Raw genomic sequence first — 27123 nt, 5'->3', positions numbered from 1 at the left:
TAACATGCCTTTTTTAGTGTTTTTAATTTTTAGAACTCACCACATAAATTATAGGTGATTGTGGGTCTCACAACACTGGCCACTCTTAAGTGTCTTAGCACCACACTCAGCGTGCCTGTTCCTAGCCACTGAGGGCTCCTAGGACAACAGCACCCAGGTGAGGGCGTGGCCTGAACCCTCCTGCACAGCATCCAAAGCAGCCCTGCTTCCTCCAGAGTAAGTAAAAGAGGCCAGGAGTCCAGCAGGGAATGCAAGCATCCTTAATCCACCTGGAGGAATGAGGAAGAGGGGATCCAGAGAGGGGAGAAAACAGCTGGCGATTTTTCTGGGTGAACTTGCGAGGCTGACTCACAGAGCATGCTGAGACAGGCTAGGAAAAGGCCAGCCTAGTGTCCAAGCTGAAAGTCGTAGTTAGACCTGTAGCTCTCCAGTCAAGTTTTGTCATGTGACTCGCCAACTACTGCAGAGACTGGTAGTTCCAGGATATCAAGTACTTCTCTGGCTCTTGACAGGATCAGAAAGGGATGGTTGACTTAACCCTTTGCTGTCTACACAGTTGGTGTTTCCTGTTCTGGGTGCTACTGCCAAGTGTCCTGGTACTTAGAGCTGGGATGCACAACTTTACCGCCGACCTAGCAATGCAGCCGCCTGTCCTCTGCAATTGGCCACAGACGAAGCCCTGAGCCACCAGGCTTCTAGAGTTTCTGCACCCTCTCCCGGCCGCCTGACTGGAGCCCCGTGGAGGTGCCCTCCTGTCACTTCCCTGGACAGTTCTCTGGGAAAGCTGTTTATTTTGGTTATTGTTTTGTGTTTTCCGTTGCATTTTATATCTTGTATTTATCTTCAGATAGGTTTTGTACTTTTTGGTTTTGTTTTCCTAGGCCAAGAAATTCATTTGTGTATATAGATACTTGCATGCTAGACTGTAGTCAACGTTCAGTTCCTTGGAAGGTCTTGCTGCTGTTGGGTGTGCTCGCTACATCCATTGTGACTGTATTCAACCCATTTCACATGTAAATAAACGAGGAACATCTGGCCCTTAAAAAAAAAGTTGAAATAAATTTATTCCTCCCATAGTTTCTTTGGATTATAGTATGTATCACAACAAATTAGCACAATAATAGAAAAAGCACTGGCAATATCATAAGACAAAAATGGGTCTGCTGTGCCTATAAGATCACTGTGCATATAAGCTCACAGCAGCCACAGTTGGTTATACAATACCTGAACAAGATCAGTTAACATTCTTACTATCTTGAGATAGAATTAAAAGTGGTTTTAATTTGCTTTTCTCTACTGGTTAAGAATGTTGAACACTTTAAAAATGTTTTTCCTAGCTATTTGAAGTCAAGAAAGCTCAAAGCCCATTTTTGTGACTTCTATATATAGGAATTTTTTTCCTCATTTCTTTTCAAAATGATAATGATTTGTATATAAGAAGAAAGCTGTGTTGACCAAGGTTTCTGTTCAACCTGGTTCCTCATCTGTTTAGCCCCAAAGAAATACACAGAGGTCTCACATTAATTTATAGACTGATTGACCTAGTATCTCAGGCTTCTTATTAACTCTTATAACTTACATTAGCCCTTAATTCTTGTCTGTTAGCCTTGTGGCTTGTCACCTTTTTGGCGAGGCAGTCACATATTGTTTGCTCTGTGTCTGGCTTCTTTTCTGGCTAGGTGACCACTGTAGAGTGAAACTTCCCTCTTCCCAGAATTCTCATTTACCCACCTCTGCCTGGTTGCCCAGCCTATACTTCCTGCCTGGCTACTGGCCAATCAGCATTTATTTAAAATACAGTGACAGGTTAAAGACCACTGTCTCACAGTACAACTAATTTGTGCTTGTTACTTTGATAACAGACAACTTTTGTAAAGTTGTTCATCAGCTCTAAGATTTTTTGTGGTGATATCTCTGGTGTTTATCTGTAATATCTTTGATAAAGATAAAAAACCTTTAATATCTTTGATATGGTAATATATCATCTGCCTAAATTAATGGTTCTAGCTAATTCCTTTATAAATAATTCTATCTCTGTGACTGGAAATACCAGAAATAACTAAATAATATAGGGAAGTTGTTTTCCTGCTCTCCATTTTCAGTGTTTTTCATTCAAGATTTATTTCCTTCTATTTTCTTCTCTTGTATTAATTCTTTCTCTATCTAGGGTCCTAGCACTAAATTGAGAACTATTGAAGAGGAGTGGGCATCTCTGTTTTGTTACTTTGGGTTTTTTTCCAATTTACCATGATGCTGTCCATAGGCTTAGTGTATAAAGCATTTATCATATTGAGTTATTTTTTCTCTATCTCTAGTCATCCTATCACTTTTAATATGATGGAATGATGATAGCTTGTCATATATCATTTTTTGTATATATTTAAGATGATCACAAGATTTTTAACTTTGGGTCCTCTTATGTGATGAATTAGGTATAATGATTTTCATGTACTGGACCATCCTTTCAAATCTGAATAAAACAAATTTGACTATGATTAATCATTAATCAATCTTTTGATGTGGTCTTGGACTCAGTTTGCAAGTTTTTTATTGAGTGTTTTCTCATGTATGTTGATCACATTATATGCAGTGTTTGTTGTTGGGTCTTTGGTTTTGAAACCAGTGTAATATTGGCTTTGTAATGAGATTCTGATAAGATTCCTTCCTTTCCTATTTTGATGAATAATGTGAGTAATATTTATGTAATTCTTTTTTAAGTACCTGGTAAAATTCTGCACATAATCCATCTGATACTGGGCTTTCTTTACTTTGATTTCTTTTTATGTCTCCTTCAATCTTGCTGTTGGTAATAGGCTTATTATTTTATTAACTAAGTACATTTTTATTAATTAAACAAAATTTCCCCTCTGTTCTCTCCTCCCATTCTCTCCTCCCACATTTCTTGCCCTCCCCAATCTACTCCTCCCTTGTTTCTGTTCAGAAAGGGGCAGATCACCCATGGGTGTCAGCAAAGCTTGGCATATCACATTGACTTAGGACTAAGCTCCTCCCCTTGTATTTTGACTGGACAAGGCAACAAAGTATGAGGAATATTTTCCCAAAAGTCTTCCAATGAAATAGAGACAGAGCCTGACACTACAACTAGGAGTCCCAAAATTAGATCAAAATATAAAGCTGTCACACATATGTAGAGGACCTAGTTTGGTTTCATGCTGGCTCCCTAGCTGTTGATCAAGAGTCTGTGAGCTCCTATGAGCCCAGGTTTGTTGTTTCTATGGATTCCTTTATGATGAACTTGACTTCCTTGGCTCATAATTCCTCCACCTTCTCTTCAAAAGGGTTCCCTGACCTAAACCCAGTGCATGGCTTAGGATCTCTCCATCTGTTTCCATCAGTCACTGGATTTAGTCTAATGAAATTTAGGTAGTTATCAATCTGATTGACAGGAGATGGCCAGTTCCAGCTACATATTCAGTATTTGTAGGAATCTTAGCTGGTTTTTTTTTATAGGTTTGATGTAGGTGGGCCTTCTATCTATGTGTTATTTTCATTGGTTAATAAAGAGACTGCCTTGGCCCTTTGATAGGACAGAAAATTAGGTAGGCGGAGTAAACAGAACAGAATGCTGGGAAGAGGGCAATGAAGCAGACGCCACGGAGCGAGCCACCAGGTCAGACATGCTGAATCTTTCCCGGTAAGCCATCACCTCATGATGCTACACAGATTATTAGAAATGGGTTAATCAAGATGTGAGAGTTAGCCAGTAACTAACTCTCTAGAGATAATTGGCGAGGCAGTGTTTAAATGAATACCATTTGTGTGTTGTTATTTTCGGGGCTAAGCTAGCCATTCAGGAGCCGGGCGGGATGAAAAGCAGGCCTGCCCGTGTCTCCTCGTTACAAATGGCACCCAACGTGGGGCCTGAACCCACAACCCTGAGATTAAGAGTCTCATGCTCTACTGACTGATCTAGCCAGGCTTCAAAATTGAAGTCAAAAGGTATGCTACTTTGGAGAAGAGATTTTGCTTTTGTTTATACAGAAAATGAGAAACTGTGGATTCATTCTGAGCTAAGAAAAATCAGATTTGATCAAGGAAGACCACCCAAAAAATCTCCAGTAGGAACAGATGACCTGGATGTCTGAATTCTACATCCAGAACAAATTCAAGACTACTGCCTGAGATGATCAAGATTCACAGGATACTCCAGTCAGGACTTGATTATAACTCTAAATTTTCTTTAGGTCCCCATAAGATTATCAACGCCCCCAACCAGCAGGAAGTAGCCTGAAATACTATGCCCACATTCCCAACAAATGGACTATGGGTATTTTCCTTTGTTAAAAAAAAAGAGGAAAATGGTACAGGAGAATTGTCTGTATTCTGTCAATCATATCTGAATAAAACACTGATTGGCCAGGCTGGAAGTATAGGCGGATCAACCAGACAGGAAGTAGAGGTGGGGCAATGAGAGTAGGAGAAGGCTAAGGAGGAGGAAACTCCCTCCAACATTCCTGCCCAGATCACTGAAGAAGCAACATGTGAGCTGACAGCTGAAAAGGTACCAAGCCATATGGCTAACATAGATCAGAATAATGGGTTAATATAAACTACAAGAGTTAACAAGAAGCCTGAGCTAATGGGCCAATCAGTTTTATAATCTTATAGAGTCCTCGGTGTGATTTTCTCTGGGATATTCTGGCTGTGGGGTACTGGGCGGGACAGAAACCCCAACAAGCCAGCCCTTCCTGTTACATATGCCACCTATATGGATAACTGCATCCACAGAAAGCCTGAGAAAGCTTGGGAAAGAATAGAGTAAAGCATGTTTTCTTGGTAGCAGCAATTTCTCGGGTCTGCTCTGCTTGCTAGAGGCAAGCAAGTGCTCTCATCTAAGAGAGGTTTCCTGACTCAGCTTTAGCTGCAAAACCCTGCAGCTCTTTTAAGAGGTCCTGCCACGAAACACTTAAACGGTGTTGATGAAAAGCTGAAGGCATGCTTTTCGGTTTTCAGCCATAGTGGGAAAAAAGCTTTGCTGTTTTAAAATGCTGACTTTCTGGGCTGTCCTGCCAGGGCAAACCCTGACTCTTTCAGGCAGGCAGTCCAATTGAGTGTGGTCTGTGAGCAGAATGTTGCAGCTTGCTTGCTGGCAGGGACTTTGAAACACTGTAGAGTTGTAATGATAAAAAATGGTCTGGCAGTACCTCTGCCATGAGGCTAGAAAGCTAAAGAATGGACTGGATCTAGCCATCAAAGCCATGGCTTTCATCCTCTCCAAAAAGGCTCATGTAGTCAGAAAAAGAGAGATATATAGTAATACGAGATTCAAAGAAGAAAAAACCTCTAAATGGTTTACAGTGTGTTAAAAATATATGCTGGATAAAAGTTAAAGTTCTTAAAGTAAAAAGAAAGAAAGAGCAGTTGGTAGTACACACCTTTAATCCCAATGCCTGGGAGGCAGAGGTAGATTGACCTCTGTGACTTCAAGGGGCAGGGGTAGATTGGCCTCTGTGACTTTAAGGGGTAGAGGTAGATTGACCTCTGTAACTTCAAGGTGTGGTAGCATACAAATTTAATCCCAATGTCTGGGAGGCAGAGCAGAAAGGTCTCTGTGAGTTCAAGGTGTGGTAGCAAACACCTTTGAGCCCAGCACTGGGGAGGCAGAGACAGAGGGATCTCTGTGAGTTCCCTCACAGAGCCTGGTCTACAGAGTTATTCCAGGACAAAGATATATACAGAGAACCTGTCTCAATAAGCCAAAAGTTAAAAGAAAAAATAAAAGAAATAGAGGTTAAAATAAAACCACATAAAGATGGAAAATACACAGAGAATCTTGATACTGTGTGTTATTGTGCTCTCTTTGAATTGTTTGAATGCTGAGGAAGGAGCAATAGCTGCTAATAGATATTTGTTTATAAATGCTGCTGAACTAATCCAAGACAGATATGTTGAAAATATCTTGACTTCAAAATTTGGATCTAAGGTTATGATGCTTTGGAAAAGTTCTTCTTTTGTTTTCACAGAGGATGAGACCCTGAGGATTGCTTCTATCCCTATATGGTATGATAGACACCGTCCTCCTGGATGGTTGCTATGAACACCCTCAAGAAATTACTTTGCTCAACTGCTGACTTAGATGAATCTAGCACACAGTTTATACCATGAAAGACCTGATTAACAGCACCCCTATACAGCAGGAAGAAGTTTGGAGAGAAATAACTATGTCCATATTCCCAAATATTGCTTATAAATGTTCTTTTACATTTAAAGGGGGATATGATATAGATATGAATGATTTGCATTGGTATGGATTTTAAGGTCAATTTTGTTACATGTATACATATTTCTGATCTTGATTGAGGTATTGTGATTGCGTAGTTCTTCTAAAAATGCAATGTATAATTAAAAATGTAGATTATTAATGGGTAATCATTGAAAATAGTCAAGCTTGTAGTAATGTTAGTTCGATTTTCTAGATGTGCATAGATATATTTCAGATAGGCATTCTTCATATCTTTCAAAGACTACAGAACATGGCATTTAATGTTTTAAAAACTTAGGGCTTTTCATGACAATGAGACATGTCTGCTCCTGGCAGCATCAATCTACTTCAAGAGGAAGATGGGCATCAAAGAGGCTCCTTATGGAGTTGGTTAGCCATTTGGGCAAGAAACTGCTCTTGCCTAGACTGTTGTATAAACTGAACACAGAGAAACCGCAGAGAGAGGACTGCTGAAGTTGTATAAAGGTGAGATGATCTTTCAGGGTTCCTGATTCATGAAAGAGTCTGCAAGACATTCTGCTGGACACAGCAGATAGTGACTGAACTGCCTTTGAAATGTCCTGCTTCATGGAAATGTCTCTGGATACTATGGGCCTGAAGGCTCAAGATGGATGACCCAACGGTATAGAGGAACTTTGGGTGACTGTCCAGGCAGCAAGATGTCTCTGTCATTTCTAGAGTTTTGGAAGTTGCTTACTTCTTGTTTACTTAGGTAATATTATATCCTTCTGGAGTCTTTGATGGAGTTGAAGAATGGTTAGTTATAGTTATAGTTCTCCATTATTATGACAAAGATAAAATAGATATAAATATTTTAACTGTAATTTTTACTCGATAACTGTTTTGTTATATGTAATTTTACTACTAGACACATAGAGTCTTTCAGGTCTGAATGTAAAAGGGCCTCATGGGGCACTATGAGTTATTGCTGAAATATTTATGGCTAAAAGATGCCCAAAGAGGGAGGGACATAGCATCTAGTAGTAGTTGTCAAGTTGGGAGCTTAGTCCCCAGCATCTATCCCAGCCCCCAGGCCTGGTCTGGACTCCAAACCCCAGCAGGCCAGGTCCTGACCCCACCACCAGGGAGGTGACCCCTGGTGGTGGGGTCAGGACCACTTTCCCCATAGTATATAAATCAACCCCCACAATAGGAACACCTGGTCCCTTTTCCGTCCTCCATGTGGTTGCATTCACAGGGCTTCCTGGATTCCCCATTGGGGCCATTCGAGAGCACAGAACTCCCATTAAACCTGGATATTTCTCAATTTGGCTTGTTTTGATTTGGCTTGATTGGGAATTTTGTGTCATCAGGGAGCTCTCGTTAGGAAATATTCCTAACCCACGGTCACGTAAGATATCCCTAGTTAAATTCTGGAACACAGAAGAAGAAAAAAAGTAATAATGGTGGGAAAAGGACATATTGAAGAAAGGTAAATGACATAGGTAGGAGGGAAATATGAGAGCATATTTGGTTGGGAAAGTTACCAGAATATATTATGAAGATGTATAAAATTGGCACACAGAATTTATTAATAAAATAATTAAGCATTTTAAGGGATATTTGGCTCACTAGAGACCTGGAAAATTAAATTATGTCATTTGTTGTAATAATTGTTCATCTAATGTATATTTAATTTTGTTTTGTTTAAGACCACCCCATCTCAAAGCCATGTCCTGGTCAGCTGTAAGCTATGCCAGCTAGAGAGGCAGGTAGGTTGAACTGCAAATTTTCACCTCTTCCTCTTCTTCTCCAAATCCAATCCCTCTGTCTCATCCCCTTCTCTGTAGCAAAACACCTACTGTGGCCTCTCTCTCATCTCACTTAATATTTGTTCCATGTTGTTATTTTGACTTTCTTTTTTTGCTGAAACTTGCTTTGTATATAAATATGTGTTCAATTTTAGAGAAAGTTCTACAAGGTGCTGATAAGGTATTTTTTTACGTTTAGATAAAATGTTTTCTAAATATCTGTTAGGTCTAGTTGGTCTATAATACCAAGTAGGCTGAGCATTTCCATTGTCTGTATGCTTTGTCCATTGGCAACTGTGGGAAATTGAAATAATCCACACACATTCAATGTATGAGGGTCAATTTGTGATTTATGTTCTAGTAGTATTTATGTCACAAACTTACCTACCCTTGTGTGTAGGGCCGGGTCTCCCCTTACTCCCTAGGGTGCGTCTCGAGGACAGTTCTGGTCAGCCAGCTAAAGTTTCCTGCAGTTCCTGTGTTCTCTCTGCCATAGCCTGGTGATTTAGCTGTAGGGCATTGTACCATCTTTGGTATGGTAATTTCCCACCTGCCCAGGAGGAGTTCCTATACAGCACCAGGTTCTTTCTCCGATGCTGCTGATGCTCTCTGCCCCCAACCACCTGCCTGGGAAGGAATCCCCACACATTGCCAGGTTCCCGCCTGGCTGGGAGGGAATTCCTTTACTGGGGCCAGAGTATATTAGTTCTGCAAAAAGCTGGATAAAGTGTCATTCAGATGATCTCTCTTTCGAACGACCCAGGTCTCTTGTGTGTGTTTCTTTCAATCTCCAGGCCTTTGCCCGGACTCGTGATCGGTATGGAGGCGGGCGAACCATACCGAGAGGGTAATGCAGAATCAGGTGATACACTTGTGTTTGGTACAAAGATTACAATATCCTTTTGAAGAATATTTCCTTTGATAAATATGTAGCATCTTTCCCTATCTTATTTGCTTGGTTTAGATTTGAAGATTTTTCTTTTTAGATTTTCAAGTGGGTACACCAGCTTTCTTCTTAAGTCCATTTGCTTACAATATCTTTTTCCATTCATTTAGACTGATGTGGTTTCTATCCTTGAGATTAAGGTGTGTTCATGGGATGCAATAGAAGGATGGATTCTTTTTTCACATTCATTCTGTTAATTTGTCTTTTTATAGGTCTAGTTGAGACCATTGGTGCTGAACATTATTAGTTAACTGTGTTTGATGATTCCTAATATTCTGTTGTCACTGATGTTGGTTTTGGTCCTGCTGCTGTTGCTGCTGCTAGTATGTGTGTGTGTGTGTGTGTGTGTGTGTGTGTGTGTGTGTGTGTGTGTGTGTTTCCCCTTTTGATTTGATGGTCTGGGTATATTTATTTCCCATGTTTTCTTGGTTGTGTTAACTTCTTTTAGGTTGAGGTTTACCTTTTAACATCTTCTGTAGGTCTGAATTTATAAATAAATGTCTATTTAAATTTGTTTTTATCATGGAATGTCCTTTTTAAAATCCATTCTTTGTTATTGAAAGTTTTGCTAAGTATAATAGTTTGTCAATTGTGGTGTTTTAGAACTTGGAGTACATCTATGTGGGTCTTTCTGGCATTTAAAGCCTCCATTGAGATTTCAGTCATTATTCTGATAAGTCTGCTTTCATATGTTAGTTGGTCTTTTCCACTTGCATCTTCTAATATTCTTTCTTTGTGGTATAAATCTAGTATTTTTGTTGCTATGTGTTTGTAGGGAATTTCTTTTTTGGTCCAGTCTGTTTAGAGTTTTTTATGCCTCTTGTATTATGATTAGCATCTTCTTTTCAGGCTAGAGTAATTATGATCTATGATTTTATTGAAAATATTTTCTGTGTTTTTGACCTGGATTTTTTTCTTAATCTTTATTCAAGTTATTAATATATTTGTTTTTTTCCATAAATGTCTCAGATTTTCTTGATATTTCTTGCATGCATTTTTTTTCTACATTTAGTATTTTCTTCGACTGAGGTATTTTAGTTTGTTTTATTTTTTTCTTCCTCCCCAGAGATCCTTGGTGAATATATTATTGCTTTCAATCTAGTGTTTTCATGAGATTTTTCATTGTACAAAAAACTGGGTTTGTGTATCGATACATGCTTCTTGGTCCTTTTCTCAAGATCTTTTCTTTCTGTCTGTTTTGTACTATTCTGGTGTGTCTGGTTTTATTTTATATTACTATGTTATATTATTACCCTTTGGTAGTTTGCTTTTAGTAGTTTTCTAATGAGAGATGAAAAGGGGAAGATGCAGATGGGAGAGGATGAATAATTGGGAGGTGTAGACAGAGGGAAAATCTTAATTAGAATATACTATATGAGAAAAAATATTGGACCAAAGAGGGAATCACTGAGTGGATGTCTGAAGAGAACACTACTTCTCTTCTATATGATTTTGAATCTACTTTTTGAAATAAAAGCAATGTCACTAACCACTGAGATACATGGTTTGGATATATTTTTGCTTGTTGGTTCATTCATTTGGTTTTTTTAGCTTTTTTATTTATTCTTTGTGTCTTTTACATCATGAATCTCAATCCATTTATTTCCCCATCCCTTCATATCCTCCTTCTGCCCTTGCAACCTCCCCCAAAAATATAACTTAAGAGAAAAAGAAGAAGAAAACTGAAAAAAAAATCAATCTTGTCATGAAAGCTGTAATGTGACACAGTCAGTTACATAGTAAACTTTTATTGATTTATCTTTACTTACAAATGTTCATTGCAAAGAATCATTGGTCTGGTTCAGGTCTCTGGTTTCCACTAAACTATTAATGCAGAGCCCTCCCTGGGAATCCTATTTGGATGTCCTATTGCTGCCCTGTATCATGGAGATCCTACTGATTTCAATCTGTAGTACTGGTCCCTTGACATGCTTAAGCAGATCACAAATGGGCTAGATGTTGGAGTGGGCCAACTCCTAACACTGGTTCTGGGCCTGATTCGTCTCAGGGATGGTCAGACAGCCAGTTCTCCCTGGTCCTCATCACGAGGGTGAGGTCTCCAGGATTGCTCTGACTAAATCACTCCTTGCAGTGATAGGAAAGGGGTAGGTCCAGTTCTGCTTTCATGTCCTCAGGGTCAGCTCTTACACACCTGTGCCACCAGGACCAGCTCTCCTGTGTTGCCCAGGAAAGCTACAGGAGCCACTCTCCTGAGTTCTGCAGCTGGTGAGGAGCAAAACCACTCTTATGACCTTAGTGTCTACTTTCCCACTAATGTCACTGAGTGCCCATGTGTCAGAATGCACTTGGATGTATAGCAGGAGGCGGTAACTTGTTACAAATACAAAGTTATTCCTACTTAAGTATAGAATTGGAAGCTAGAGTGGGATGAAGCAGCTTGATATAAAAATCCCTGCGTATTTTCTCAGCACGTGCCAAACTGAGACATGCTGAACATTTCCATATGCTTGGTAATCTACCAAAATGATATAAATTCCTATTCTAGGATGAATTATAAACAGAGCCTCTGTGAGACCTTTCTAGCATAAAGAATATTTATTTTTCTCACTTATAAGTAGATATGACACCCTACCTTTTAGGATGAAGCTGAGTTTAATGCTTGAGTAATGAACCCTGAATATGTGTGATTTTAATAGATGTGTTGACACAGACTAATGATAGCCTAACAAATGGAGATGCTACAATTAAGTAGCGATTGATCTCCTCTAGAAAAAAAGGGGAGGGAGAACATGAGAAGGCGGTTACTGTTCAATGAACTTCTCTGTCATTTGTAGCAGTGATTCTTAATTGTGTCTCATTACAACAAAATGATCATTACTCTACTTGTCTGTCTGATATAGAGAGCACTTAAAGTGTCTTGTAAGGTACAGCCATGTCCCTTGCAAGAGTTTCATTCTCATTACTCAGAATCTTTCCAATTGTTTGTCATTTAAATAATAAGTGGGACTGCAGCAGAAAATGTGGGAGGTAACTGTTGGAGGTCTGCATGAGAAGGAAAGTGATGCAAACTCTTCTCAAGGCACTGGGAGGGTGACACAGTCAATTAAGTATTAAGGAATATGCAAATCAGTCCCCCCAAGAGACTGTAAAATAGAAAGCATTATTACCACTGCAAGTAAGAGAAGGCTTTGCCACCCCTTCTGGAAAACTGTTGTGATCTAGTGAGAAAATTAAAAAGGGAGAAAGCTGGTGAATAGATGGAGAGGGAGGAGACATGACAGGCCATGACATGTACTCAGGCTTCTGTGCTCTCAGAAAGAATTTGTCAACATGAAGCACCAGTGGACTGCAACTTTTAATGAAGAATGTTTATTTAATTCTCAAGATATGTAAACCCAATTCTCTTTGCATAATGGCTTCCAACATTGGAAAATGCTTTTATAGGTTTAAGGAAGGAAACGCCGGCAGTCAGCATCTTGATTGTAAAGGCGAACAGAAGTCCTTAGAGGAAAGTAAACAACAGTAGCAAACAAAACAACAGATTAAAGTTCTCTTCTATTCTTTATCCATCAAACTTTCTGATATTTATTTAGTACATACCTAGACTAAAATATTGCAGTCATACATGACCATACAGCTTGTTGAACACTTTTATTTTATAATAAGAGAATGACAGTCTTCCTATTTTCAAAAGGTATCTTGAAACTACTACTTCAATAACATCTCAAAAGTTAGATCCTTAAAATGAAAAACTTTTGTTATTATCCAAACAGAGTTGGCATGGTCAGGACAACAGGATTTTCCTTCCTAAAATTCTAATCCTCTATATGTTTTCATAATATTGCCCACAGAGCAATGACAGTTCAAACAAGGTAGAAGTATATGAATCCTGTTAATGCCTTCTCACAATCAAGAAACACTGAGAATTTCCCAGTTAATAAAGTGCTAATTTCTTTTGCCTAATAATGACTTTCTCAATTTATTTCTCCAACAAAGCGATTAGATTATTGCTTTTCTTGAAAGTATCAAAGTATCAAAGTCAGTGAAAAGTTTTGCAGCCTGATAAACCTCTCAGCAGATGCAATAATTAGATCAAATCAAACCGAATTAGAAAAAGCCCAGGCTTAATGGATACTAGCACTCCTGGGTGGCCTTCCAGGTCCTCAGAGAAAACGGGGGAAGGATGACTGGAAAATCATTTTTCCCTCTGGATTGCTGTTTAAATACCCTGTGGGAGTTGTCTTGAGCATCTCTGAGGAGGGGTCATCATTTGATGGCCTTTCACATGGATGGAGTCTGGACTAAGGCAACTCCCAGGGGAAGGAGCTTGTGATGGAACTTTTCACCTAAACATTGCAGAAGTTTTAGACATATAGATGCCAGGGGATGAGGTGAAGCCTTATTCCAAACATTCAAGGCTCTTTGGGCGTATGGATGCCAGGGACTGGGGTAATGCTTCCAACCAAACAGTCAGTTTTTTGATGGTAGTAAAAATAGTCCTGTTACTATTGAATAATTATTTTGTTTCCTCCAGTTTCTAAGAGCAGATTTCTAGTTTCCTTTTATGCCTTAGCTAATGCTGTCCTTAACATCTATATCCCTAAGAACAGCCAATTCATGTTAGTTTAGTTTTTTTTTTTCATTTTAGATAGCATAGCTATAGCTTTAGAAATAGCCAGGATGGTTTGGGAATTGTCAAGGGAATCCTTTGGCTAACAACTCAATTAGATGTAACCCGTTCCTGATACTGAGAGATTCCTTTGGTGACTAGAGATGTCCAATTGAGGATCTGTCTTCCCTGTCGTTTGATAATTCAATTTACATCACCTTCTTATATGTATATATTTTAGGAAACTTGTACTGTATTAGATTTTATGTTACCACTCAAAAGCGCCTTAATTTTAGCTTTTAGTAATACTCTTCCCATATTACTTACCTTGCTCCCATTTTCCCACTCGTCCTTGCTTTATACTCCAGTCCCATTCCTATCAGTTCTGTCTATCTGTAATGATCTATTCTATTTCCTCTTTCTAGAAGCATCTATCCTTCTTCCTAGTTCATTATTTAATAGCATCTCTGGTTCTAATAATTGAGAGGGGAATCCATAATCAGGATATAAAGTATAAAAAATATTTTTAGTAAAAAGTAGGATTAAAAACAAAACACACACACACATATATATTTAAAACAAAAAATTTAAATTAAAACTCATAAAAAATCTTCTATTTTAATTTGGTAGAAGATTCTGCATGTTCCTCTGTTTTGGCTCCCGTGTTAAAGCGTTAGCAGACAATAGTTTTCAGACTCTCATTCAAATGAATCTTACCCAGAAGCATGTAATTAGGTATATCTATCACTACCAGGTTTGATTCCAACACTCTTCTTGAACTTCCTCCAAGAGGATCAGGAAAGGAAGACTTTAACAATATAGTTTGCATACTTCGCTATCCTGGAAATATTTCCCATGAAATAATAGCCTCAAAATGAGACAATGGCAAGTTATTCACTTGGACAGTCATTTCAGAAAGCAGAAAATGAAACAAATACAGATAATTAAAGGAAGAGTTTGTCTAGGGTCTAGCCAGCTGAGTTGGTAAGATATACCTGAATATATGGAGGTGTAGATCTAATGGAGTAGGAGATACTTATCCAAAAAGATATGCAAATATAAGGTGTAATTGCTGATGATGTGTTGGAATTTAAGAACAGGACCCACCATGATCCTTTTCAAAACTTATATAGGAGAGAAAAACAATATATATCTTTTGAACAACAATAATTTCATTACAAAACTACATCCAATTATTCATCCTTCTTTGTGAGCATGTTTCATTGCATTTGTTTTTTACTCTAACTGCTTAACAGGAGTATAGAAATTATTTTTCAACTTGATGATCTAAAGCCATGGTCTTAAGTATACAATACTTGATGTACAACTCATCTATTAAAATGCCCTTTAGAAGTCAGTGTTAAAATGGGACCTTCTGAAACTGAAAAGCTTCTGTAAAGCAAAGGACATGGTCAAGAAGAGAAAGTGACAGCCTAGAGAATGGGAAAAGATCTTCACTAACTCCACATCAGACAGAGGTCTGATCTCCAAAATATACAAAGATCTCAAGAAATTGGTCATCAAAGGAACAGATAATCTAATTAAAAAAATGGAGTACAGACCTAAACAGAGAACTCTCAACAGAGGAATCTAAAATGGCTGAAAGACACTTAAGGAAATGTTCAACATCTTTAGTCATCAGATGATGGAGGAGGGTTATCTGTCTATTGTGTTATTTTCATTGGTCAATAAAGAGACTGCCTTGGCCCCTTGATAGGACAGAAAATTAGGTAGGCGGAGTAAACAGAACAGAATGCTGGGAAGAGGGCTATGAGGCAGATGCCATGGAGCCAGCCATCAGGTCAGACATGCTGAATCTTTTCCAGTAAGCCACCACCTCGTGGTGCTGCACAGATTATTAGAAATGGGCTAATATCAAGATATGAGAGTTAGTCAGTAACTAACTCTCTAGAGATAATAGGCCAGGCAGTGCTTAAATGAATACAATTTGTGTGTTGTTATTTCTGGGACTAAGCTAGCCGTGCGGGAGCCGGGTGAGGCGAAAAGCAGGCCTGCCCGCAGCCCCTCACTACAATCAGAGAAATGCAAATCAAAGCTACTCTGAGATTCCATCTTACACCTGTAAGAATGTCCAAGTTCAAAAACACTGAGGACAACTTATACTGGAGAGATTGGGGGGTTAAAGAAACATTCCTGCATTGGCTGGTGGGAATGCAAGCTGGTACAGCCCCTTTGGATGTCAGTGAGGTGATTTCTCAGAAAATTAGGAAACAACCTTTCTCAAGACCCAGTAATACCACTTTTGAGTATATATATCCAAAGAATGCTCAATCATACCTCAAGGACATGTGCTCAACTATGTTCATAGCTGCATTGTTTGTCATAGCCAGAATTTGAAAACAACATAAATGTCCTTCTGCTGAGTAATGGATAAGGAAAATGTGGTATATTTACACAATGGAGTACTACACAGCAGAAAATATAACAACATCTTAAATTTTATGGACAAATGGATGGCGCTAGAAAATATCATTTTGAGTGAGGTAACCCAGATACAGAAAGACAATTATCACATGTACTCATGCATAAGTGGTTTTTAAATATAAAATAAAAAAAACCAGCCCACAAATCACAATCCCAGAGAACCTAGACAATAATGAGGATCATAAGAGACACATACATAGATCTAAATATACATGGGTAGTAGAAAAAGACAAGATCTTCTGAGAAAATTGGGAGCATGGAGACCTTGGAAGAGGGTTGAAGTGGAGGGAAGAGGCAAAAAGGGGAGTAGAGAAAAATGTAGAGCTGAACAAAAATCAATAAAAAAGAACAACAACAACAACAACAAAAGAAGTCAGTGTTACATGCTTCCCCAGGTTCTAGCCCAATAATTCTTTCTGATTCTTCCCTCTGCTTACATTTTGGAAGCTTCTAGGTATAGCCCAGGTAACCTATCCAGTGCTTTCCTACTCTATAAACACTGTTTGCACATGCCCCAATTTCTACACTATACTAGGACTCTCATGACCTGCCCATAATCTATAAGCCCTGCCACACAACATTTACCTTTTACATTCAGCAAGGTCCTAAGCATCTCTTTTCATGATATTCATGATTGTTAAGTAGACCTGATTATACCTTCCAAGCCTCTTCTCCATGAGATTTATCAACAAACACCAGACTTAGATCAGAAAGCAAAATTTACACACTCATACAGTCTCCTGTGCATACCTGACTTCATTCCACGTAAGCATTGTCTAACCTTTAGAGCAAGACCCAAAGAGAATTTAAAAAGTATTCAAGAAAATCTAAGATTTAAAAATGGAATACAGATGGCTCAGCAACACTGGCTGCTCTTCCAGAGGACCTGAGTTCATTTCCCAACATGAACATGGCAGCTCACAACTGTGTGTAACTCTAGTTCCAGAGAATCTGCTACCTCAGACTGGCATACATGCAGACAAAATACTAATGCACATAAATAAATTAAATTACTAAAAATAAATAAAAATGGAATTCAATAAATGGATAGAAACATGAAAGGAAACTGAAGAATAATCCTGAAGATATTATCATTCCAGACTTCAAGATATATTACAGATTCATAGTAATAAAAAAACCAACATGGTACTATCAGAAAAACAGATATGTTGACCAATGGAACAAAAAAAAATCAAGGACCTAAAAATGTGTATACATAATAACAACTATCTAATATTCAATAGTGATGCTAAAACACATACACTAGAGAAAACACAGCATCCTTTACAACTTTTGCTGGGAAAACTGAATGTCTACATGTAGAAAAGTGTGAAAATAGACCCATATATATCTCTCTGTACAAAATCTAACTTCTGATGGAACAAGTTATAACTGTGAACCAGAAACTGATAGAAGAAAACACAGGCAATATCACTACATGGTATAGGTGTCAAAAAAAAGTTTTTCAATAGGTGTTTATTTGCACAAGAGTTAGGATCAACAATTAAGACATGAAACATTATAAGATTAAAACGTTTCTGTAAAGCTAAGGAAAAAATCAGAAGAGGAACGCTATTGAATTGAAAGGAATCTTTATCATCTATGCATCTGATGGAGAATAGTAACCAGAATATCCGCAAGGCTAAAAAGACGAAGAGTAATGGAAATACATTTTTAAAATGTCTTAGGCATCTAAACATACCTAAATAGAATCTAAATAAAATTTACATAGAAGAGATCAAAGTGAATAAGAAATACCTCAAAAATTATTCACTTTTAGGAATTGCAGAAGTACAAACTAAAACAACTTTTTGATTTCACCTTACTGCATTTAGGATGGCTAAAATTAACAAAAGGACTAATAAATTTTTAAATGTTCTGGGGAAGTGAACTATCATTCACTGTGGACATACAAATAGGTTCACTAGTTCTGGAAATCAGAATGGAGAATCCTCATAATGCAGAAAATATTTGACTGTATGGCCTAGCTATACTGTCTCTTGGTATATGCCCAAAGGATTCACCATCTTAATCCACAGATACTTCCTCAGCCATGTTCATTACTGCTTTATCCCCAGCAACTAGAAAATGAAAATATTCTAAATGTCTTTAAATGGAAGAATGGTTAATTAAAATGAAGAACATGTGTGCAATGGAATACTATTCAGCTATAAAGAAAATGAAAAATAACATTTCCAGGTAAATGGGTGGAACTAGAAAGGATCATGTTGTGTGAGATAAAAAAAGACAAAGAGTGACATGCTTCCACTTATCCTAGGATCTTAGTTACAAACCTTTAGATGTGAGTGTATAACATGGAATAACAGTGAAAACCAGAAGAGCCAAAAGGATTCCTGAGGTGGTAGCTCATGTCTTTCATTTCGGCACTCAGGAAACACAGACAGAAAGATCTCTAAGATCAAGGCCAGCCTGGTCTGCAGAGTGATTTCCAAGACAGCCAATGTGAAAGAAAATTTAAAATACAAATGATCTGAAGGGGGTCATGAACAAAATAGGGGGAACTTTTTTAGGAATAAGGAAGCAGCTAAATTCAGAAGAAGTCTCAGGTAAGAATGTCTGAAACAGTCAGTTATTACCAATCTAATAAAATTCTATAATGCGTATGAGTCTGTGTGTACATACACATATAATTTAAGTGAAAAAAATTCTTCCTGGGCAACAATGCTCTCCCCAAAGTCTTTGTCCACCTATCAATATCTCCAAAACTAAGCATGAGAAGTCTTCCTTGGAGTTATTGGTCAGGGGTTTTAAAGAGACTTCCAAAATAGTTTAGGCTTTTGCTTGCCTCCCAGACGTGGAAAATAAGTAAGTTCTTATAGTAGAAGACACCATGCATTTTGGACACAGAGCACTAAGGGCCTGAGATAGATACGACTTAAAAGATCTTCCCCAAAGACTATCCTACATAGTAAGAGAAGTTACCTTGAAAGCCCCCAAAGAAGTGAAGAAACCAATTATTTAAAAATCATTCCATGTTAATGCCAACACATTAATGTTAATCAATAAATATTGGAATATATCACTAGAGTGGCTTTGTGAAGTTGAAAATGATTTCTGGCAGTTCCTTGAGGCCTGCTGTATGTACTTGGGAGTATTGGTCTAAAGGCTGGTAGAAAGCAAACTTCTCTATTTTTTTTCAATCATTTTATTTTAATTAAAATACAATTATATCATCTCTCCTTCCTTTCTTGCCACGAATATGTATATTTAACCTGCTGAGTTAATTTAGAGTTACTTGTATGTATATGTTTTCAGGGCTGACAATGTGCCATTGGGATGCCAATACTAGGGAAGACTAATTCTCTTGCTCTTAGTTGGGGGTAACTTTGTCTAAAAGGCGGGTCCTTTTCCATGTTAGCATGGCTAGTCATAATGTTGGATTACCATGGGTGCACCTTTCCCGTCATTTCTAGGAGACACAGTTTCACATCAGTTATCCTGTTCCTCTAGCCCCTACTATTTTTATGGCCCCTGTTCTATGATGTTGTCTGAACCATACATGGAACAGCTGGACTGTAGATGCATACACTGGAGCTCAGTATATCTCTGCATCTGGACAAGTTGTGGTTTTCTTTATAGTGGTGTCCAACTATACCACCCACTAAACATTCTACTCCACAGACATTGTTCCACAATGTTCATTGATGCTCTGTTCACAATAGCTAGGAAGTAGAAACTAGCTGAATGAATAATGAAAATGGGATACTCTTCATCTATAAAGAAAAATAAAATAATGAAATTTGTTGGTAAATGAATAGAACTTGGAACTATTGAGTGCAGTAACTGAGACCCAGAAAGACAAAGAGTCATTGTTCTCTCTTATCTGTGGCTCCTTTCTCCAGTTCTTCATATGTGAGCATATAATCAACAGTAACTAAATACAGAAACCAGGAAAATAAAAAGGCACCATGGAAGGGGGAATGTGTAGAGAGGAAACTAGCAGAATATAGGTGACATGAAGTGGAAATAGACAAAACAGGAAGTGAAGATTTAATTAGAGTGGGGAAAAAGGTAGTTGATGCAGAAACAAAGAGGTAGAGAAGGAAAAATCCACTAAGAATGTTTGAGAAAAGCCTAAGAAATAATGTTATTTTATTTATCTAAAATTATGTATATGAGCATATATCTTAAATGAAGTTATAGCACTTGGGCTGACAATGATCATTTAAAGATTTTCTAATCAGAAATAAGTATGTGAAGCCTCCTCTGCAGTTGTTGGTCAGGGTAGTCAAAGAGAGTCTCCCAAACAATATAGGTCATGGCTATTTTTCTTGACTATGTTTCAGAGGTTGTAGGTAAGTCTCTATTCCTGGAGACACTGAACACTGAGTACACAGAACTGAGATGATTTGTTGGATCAATACTGAAAGATTTCTCCCTTTGCACAAGGTTTGACAGTAGTAGGTGTTATGCATGCTGCCAAGGGAGGGAAGCAATCAAAAGTTATACTAGTTATGATGCCTGTTAAAAATGCTGCAAGATCCCCTGCGGCAGTAGGCAGCCAGCGGGCTCTGGGAGCAGAGCCGCTAGTCCCAGGCAGAGATGTCTGCCAGTCCTAGCAGTGGCTGGTCCCAGGGGGCTGGTCCCAGCAAGCCTGGGGTATGAGCAGGCAGCTTACAGCTCACAGCGGGTCCAGGCGCCTGATCCTGAGCAGCATATCCCTGACAGGAAGAGCCACCAGTCTGGGCAGGGCCCAGCCATGTGGCGCTGGGCTGGTCCTGGCGACAGTGAGTCCCCCGAAGGTGCAGTTTCCTAGCGATGAGCGGCTGGGCAGGCGAGAGGGTGGGAGACATGTGGACAGACACATCATACAGAATAGAACTGGATATTCATTACTTGGGGGGGGGGGAAGTAGAGGAGAGAGACAGAGAAGAGAGGGAAGGAGAGAGAGAGAGAGAGAGAGAGAGAGAGAGAGAGAGAGAGAGAGAGAGAGAGAGAGAGAGAGAGAGAGCAGGCCAAAAGGGGACCGTGAGAGTCAAGATGGCGAAAGAAGGACAGGGGTCACCGGGAGTGGGCGTGGCTTGTCTCGTAAAGTGACAACCATAACAATGCCTTTGAACCACAATGATCAGCACTGCAATATAGCCATAAAGGTACAGGAGTGGTGCCCATACTTTGTTGGTCACCAACAACTATCTGCTTGGAGAGATCAACAGGAAGGAAATCTTAACTAATTGTAAAAGTCTTACAAATTAGATTAAACTTCTCAGGTCATAAATCTTATAGAACTGACTACTTTATTAGACTAGCATAATTTCTAAATGAATTTTTAAAATACTAAATAATTTTATCCACAGCTAAGTCTATCTCTTACCCTTCACAAAAGAAACTTTTCTAGCAACAAATTTCTTGTTTATTCTCCTCGCCCAAGCACCAAGAAACTGTGTTTAGTGGTAATAATTGTTCAGTCCTTTTAACACACACAAATACTAGGGTGAGTTTCCTGCATACCTTGCAAAGACATGACAGAACCACAGGGAGATAAATAAGAATAGGAAAACTTCAGCTGGCAGTAAGACACTGCTGTGGGACTATTCACAGCCTTCACAGCTGACAACTGGAAATAGGTACAGAGGAAATAGTTAAGGGTTGCAAATTATCTATCTGTTGAAAAGCAAAGTGGATAGAGTACTATAGTACCCATACTCACTAACCTAAAATAAACAGGATGGTAATGTCAGTAAAAAGCAAACTTATCAAGTCTCTTCCTAAATGTTATGGTTTTTGTTTTGTTAAAGTTCCTCATTTGCATTGATTAATATGGATAGGAGAATGGGCAACCCAGAATCTTTAGTTTTTTCCGTAATAAAGAGAAATATTTGTGTTTGTTTGACTTTAGCTATTCAGCAACTTAGAGGAAAGAGTAGTATGAAACTTAGTTTCTAAGGCCTCATGGATAAATTGTGAATGTATTATAAATTTCAGTTACATTGGGAATTTCTTTTATCAGTAACCAGAATTCTCAAAGAATAATCTACTCATAATGCTATAATGTTGAAATAATGACAAAATAGTATTTTAACAGAGGAAATGTCACAAAATATATCAACTTGTAAACTTTTCTATGATAATTTAGAAATACATATTTGTAATAATTGTGATAACATGAACATTTCTGTTTATATTTTGTATTCCAGGGTTGTTTATATATTTATTTTTATTCTATTTATCATTTTTATCCTAACTTGGAAAGAGTTAAAAATTATACTTTCAAATTTTTCAAGAAATTCTTTTTGAGGCACTAGGAAATATTGCACCCTAGTTTATGGTAGTATCACAGAGGATAAAGGAAGACTCTAACTTAGAAAGCTCATTAGGGTACAACCATTACATAACGTGTTCATCATGACTCAATAGTCCCAAAAATTTTAATATTTTTGTGAAATATTCAAGAATAGTGATAGGAGACAAAAGTTAGAAAATTGAAAATACAATATAGTATTGACACAAAGTATAAGTACATAAATTTACAGTTGGAAAATTTATTTTAAAATTTCAAAACCCTATCCATCTTTTAAATATATATCTTTAAAAGAAATAGAAGTGTATGAGCAGACTCCCTAAGACAGGAAAGAAGAAAAAGTCAATGCTTTGGAGGTACCATAATCAACAATGTTACTGGTATGTGCCAACTAAGTGGCCTGACCAATCTCTCTGCATCTCTCATCCACACAAGAGAGCCAACCCAGTGTATTACATTAAGCAAGAACCAGCGCTCTCTACTAATAAATGAGAATCAAGAGCAAATAGCAATGTTTCCATCTACTTTTAAAGGTTGTTACTGGAATTGCATTCCCTTACAAGTTTGAAGTTCACAATCATTTGGGATATCTCCCCTTCTTCTGAGTCCTTTTGTTTTATACCTGTTTATCTTTTGTATTGGTCAGCTTTTTCTTTTCCACAATGACAAATGTGCAAACTATATTGTTCAAAACTGTTCAAGACAACACAGTTTTATTTTGTCTCACAGTTTCAGAGATTTTTTTTATTTTTTTTTATTTTTTATTTTTTTGTCTAAGGCCAACTACTCCGTTTTTCTTTCTTTTTGTTTTGTTTTGGCCGTTTGTTAGTTTGTTTGGTATTTATTTATTATTTATTTATTTATCTGATACAGGGTTTCTCTGTAGTTTCGGAAACGTGTCTTGGAACTAAATCTTGGAGACCAGGCTAGCCTCCACCAATGTCTATTTCCTGAGTGATGGGATTAAAGGCATGCACCACCACTGCCCAGCTATTTATTTTTGGTTTTGGTTTTGGTTTTTTTGTTTGTTTTTTTTTTTTAGCATATTAGAAGGCATATCTTGTTAGACAGGTTTGTCAAAAGTGTCAAAAGAATCTCGTCCTCCGTGCGCACGGCCTGGGGGAGCCGGCCAGCCAGCCGGCCCAGCTCCCCTCCCCGGCCCCGCCATGCCTAGGCGGGGAGGGGAGGGCTGGACTGGCTGGTGGCCAGAGGACCATGCCAAACTTCTGCGCCGCCCCGAACTGCACACGGAAGAGCACGCAGTCCGACCTGGCCTTCTTCAGGTTCCCTCGGGACCCGGCCAGATGACAGAAGTGGGTTGAAAATTGTAGGAGAGGAGACTTAGAAGACAAAATCCCCAATCAGCATTATCGACTATGTGCCAAACTCTTTGAGACCTCTATGATCTGTTGTTGAACTAGTCCTTATCGTACAGTTCTACGAGATAATGCAATACCGACAATATTTGATCTCACCAGTCATTTGAACAATCCACATAGCAGACACAGAAAACGAATAAAAGAGTTGAGTGAAGATGAAATCAGAACACTGAAACAGAAAACAATTGAGGAAACTTGTGAACAAGAACAGGAAACTAAAAACACTGCTCAGAACCCCAGTGCCGAAGCAGGGAGCCATCAGGATGGGAACGTGTTACCTCTCACCCTCGAAGAGAAGGAGAACAAAGAGTACCTCAAGTCGCTGTTTGAGGTCCTGATTCTCATGGGGAAGCAGAACATACCCTTGGATGGGCACAAGGCTGATGAGGTCCCAGGCCTCTTTGCTCCAGACAACTTTCAGGCCTTGCTGGAGTGCCAGATCAATTCTGGAGAAGAGGTCCTGAGGAAGCGATTTGAGACCACGGTGGTGAACACGCTATTCTGCTCTAAAGCTCAGCAGAGACTGAGCTGGAGATCTGCCAGAGCTGTATCCGGGAGGAGACACTCAGGGAAGTGAGGGACTCACACTTCTTTTCTGTCATCACAGACGACGTGGTGGACATAGCAGGAGTGGAGCTCCTGCCCGTGCTGGTGAGGTTTGTCCATGAAGCTCACAACCTGAGAGAGGAGTTTGTGGGCTTCCTGCCGTATGAAGCTGATGCAGAGATTTTGGCTGTGAAATTTCACACTGCAATAACTGAGAAGTGGGGGTTGAATATGGAATAATGCCGTGGTCAGGCCTACATCGTGTCCAGTGGGTTTTTTTCCAAGATGGAATTTGTTGCTTTGAGTCTTTTAGAAAAATACCCCCAGGCCATCTACAACCTCTGCTCTCCCTCTGTTTGTCCCTGTGATCGGGGTGTCCGTGGCTTTAGGGGTGATCGAGGAAGTCTGTTCTTTTTTCCACCGGTCACCACAGCTGCTCTTAGAACTTGACAATGTGATCTCTGTTCTTTTCCAGAACAGCGAAGAACGAGGGAAAGAACTGAAGGAGATCTGCCATTCCCAGTGGACAGGCAGGCACGACGCCTTTGAGGTCTTGGTGGATCTCCTGCAAGCACTTGTTCTGTGTTTAGATGGCATAAACAGCGACACGAATATCAGGTGGAATAACTGCATAGCAGGGCGAGCATGTGTACTCTGTAGCGCAGTGACAGACTTTGATTTCATTGTTACCGTCGTTGTTCTTAAGAATGTGTTATCTTTTACGAGAGCCTTTGGGAAGAATCCCCAGGGACAAACCTCGGATGTCTTCTTTGCAGCCAGTATCCTGACTGCAGTACTGCATTCACTTAACGAGGTGATGGAGAACGTCGAAGTTTATCACGAGTTTTGGTTTGAGGAAGTCACAAGTTTAGCAACCAAGCTTGACATTCAAATGAAACTCCCAGGGAAATTCCGGAGGGCCCAGCAAGGTAACCTGGAATCTCAGCTAACCTCTGAGAGTTACTATAAAGACACCCTCAGTGTTCCCACGGTGGAGCACATTATTCAGGAGCTTAAAGATATGTTTTCTGAGCAGCACCTCAAAGCTCTGAAATGTCTGTCTCTGGTACCCTCGGTGAAGGGGCAGCTCAAATTCAGCACATCCGAGGAGCACCAGGCCGACATGTACAGAAGTGACCTCCCCAATCCCGACACGCTCTCAGCCGAGCTGCGCTGTTGGAGGATCAAGTGGAAGCACAGAGGGAGAGACATCGAGCTCCCGTCCACCATCTACAAGGCCCTCCATCTTCCTGACATCAAGTTTTTCCCCAATGTGTATGCTTTGCTGAAGGTCCTGTGTATTCTCCTTTGATAAAGGTTGAGAATGAGCGCTATGAAAATGGACGGAAGCGTCTCAAGGCGTATCTGCGGAACACTTTGACAGACCAGAGGTCAAGTAACCTGGCTTTGCTTAACATAAATTTTGATATAAAACATGATCTGGATTTAATAGTGGACACATGCATCACACTCTATACAAATAAACCAGAGTTTCCTACGAATAATTCAGAAACCATTGAAAATGCCTAAAAGATTTCTAAAACGACTGTCGTTCTTGTGTTTGCCGTTTGGAAGAAAAGCGTAAGGTGCGGTGGGTCAGTTAACCGCTGCGTGCCTTGCCACGAGACCACCAGTTAAATGCGTCATTCGCTGTTGGTAGTACACATATTGGCCCCTGTTTGAACTCGCGTGCTTTCCATACCTGTCTGCTCCCAGAAGTTGGCGTTGGGAATGTCAGAATGCCTCCCTGCTGGTGGCACTCGGGAACTGTTCTAGTTAAAGTTGTTTTAGATATAACATTATTGTGGATTCAGTTGTCAGCTGTTGCATTATCAGGCCTTTGAAAAATGAATTTGTGAGAGATACATTTTATAATGTATTGCACCGAAGTACACCATTTTTTGACCTGTACGAGTTATGGATGTTTAAAATTTGTGGTAGCAGCACTTGGAAGGCAGAGGCATGAGGATTACAAGTTTTAGTCCAGCCTGAGCTACATAGTGGGCCTGTCTCAAAAAAAAAAAAAAAAAAAAAAAAAAAAAAAAAAAAACAAGAGCTGGGGATAGTTCAGTGGAGCACTTGCCAAGCACATGCAAGCCCAAGCCTCAGGACTGCAAGAGCGGAAAAGAAAGGAAAAAAAGCAGCAGACTCCAACTGCATGATGATCAGTCCCAGGAATTACAAAGGAAGTCTGTGAGCTCAGCAAGCAGGTTTCAGTAGTCTGTTCAGAACGGAAGGACCTCAGAGGAAAGAGTGAACGGCAGAGCCAGGCGCTGTCAATCCGTTTGGTTGTTGCTGTTTGCATTCCTTTGTTGAGCCCACATTTCCATAGCCCTTTCCACAGGTAAATTCACTTCTGCTCCACGGTGAAGACAGGCAAAGGACACCCATACAGGCAATCGACTAGTCTGTTTTCTTGTTTTTCATGATTATGTCTACCACCGTGTCTTGATTTATAAGCAAAACCTACAAAAATAAATGTTTTGTGGTTTATCTAAAGAGTAATACAGAAAATATTACTGTTATTTTTGTGAATTAAATCAATATTGTACAGTTTATTTCATTCTAAATAAAATGTGAATCTTGTTTAAAAAAAGAATCTCGTCATGGCATGGAAATATAGAAGCAGAGAACAATAAAGGGGCAAAAGTGAGATCTAACTTTATAGTCATACCCTAAGTAACCCATTTCTTCAGTGACACAATTTCTGATCATTTGTACAACCTCCAAATAATGACATATGAACTCCCTGCTCAGTTAGGCCACAGACTATACTAGATCCCTCTCTTTCTAGTCACTGCTCTACATTGCAACTAGCAAACAAGTTTTTAATACCTGAACCTTTTTGAGAGAACATTTAATATATAAAACCATAACTTTATTTACAATTTCTTTTGAAGGTCAGCTCCTTTCACTGCCTTCCCCACCAAGGAATTTTTGTGCAATGCAAGGAAAGAAGCTATAGTTTAGTTTCCTTTAA

At 39.1% G+C, this 27123-nt stretch overlaps 1 pseudogene; it reads left to right on the top strand.

Annotated features, from left to right (window-relative positions):
• Positions 1–23418: 23418 nt before the first annotated feature.
• LOC148122794 (52 kDa repressor of the inhibitor of the protein kinase pseudogene) lies at positions 23419–26633 on the top strand (annotated as a pseudogene).
• Positions 26634–27123: the final 490 nt, after the last annotated feature.

Source organism: Myodes glareolus, chromosome 3 (genome assembly GCF_982192425.1).
Source record: "Myodes glareolus chromosome 3, mMyoGla1.1, whole genome shotgun sequence".
In the NCBI taxonomy this organism is placed as follows: Eukaryota; Metazoa; Chordata; class Mammalia; order Rodentia; family Cricetidae; genus Myodes; species Myodes glareolus.
Note: the sequence above shows the minus strand (reverse complement) of the source record. Positions and strands in the feature narration are given on the sequence as shown.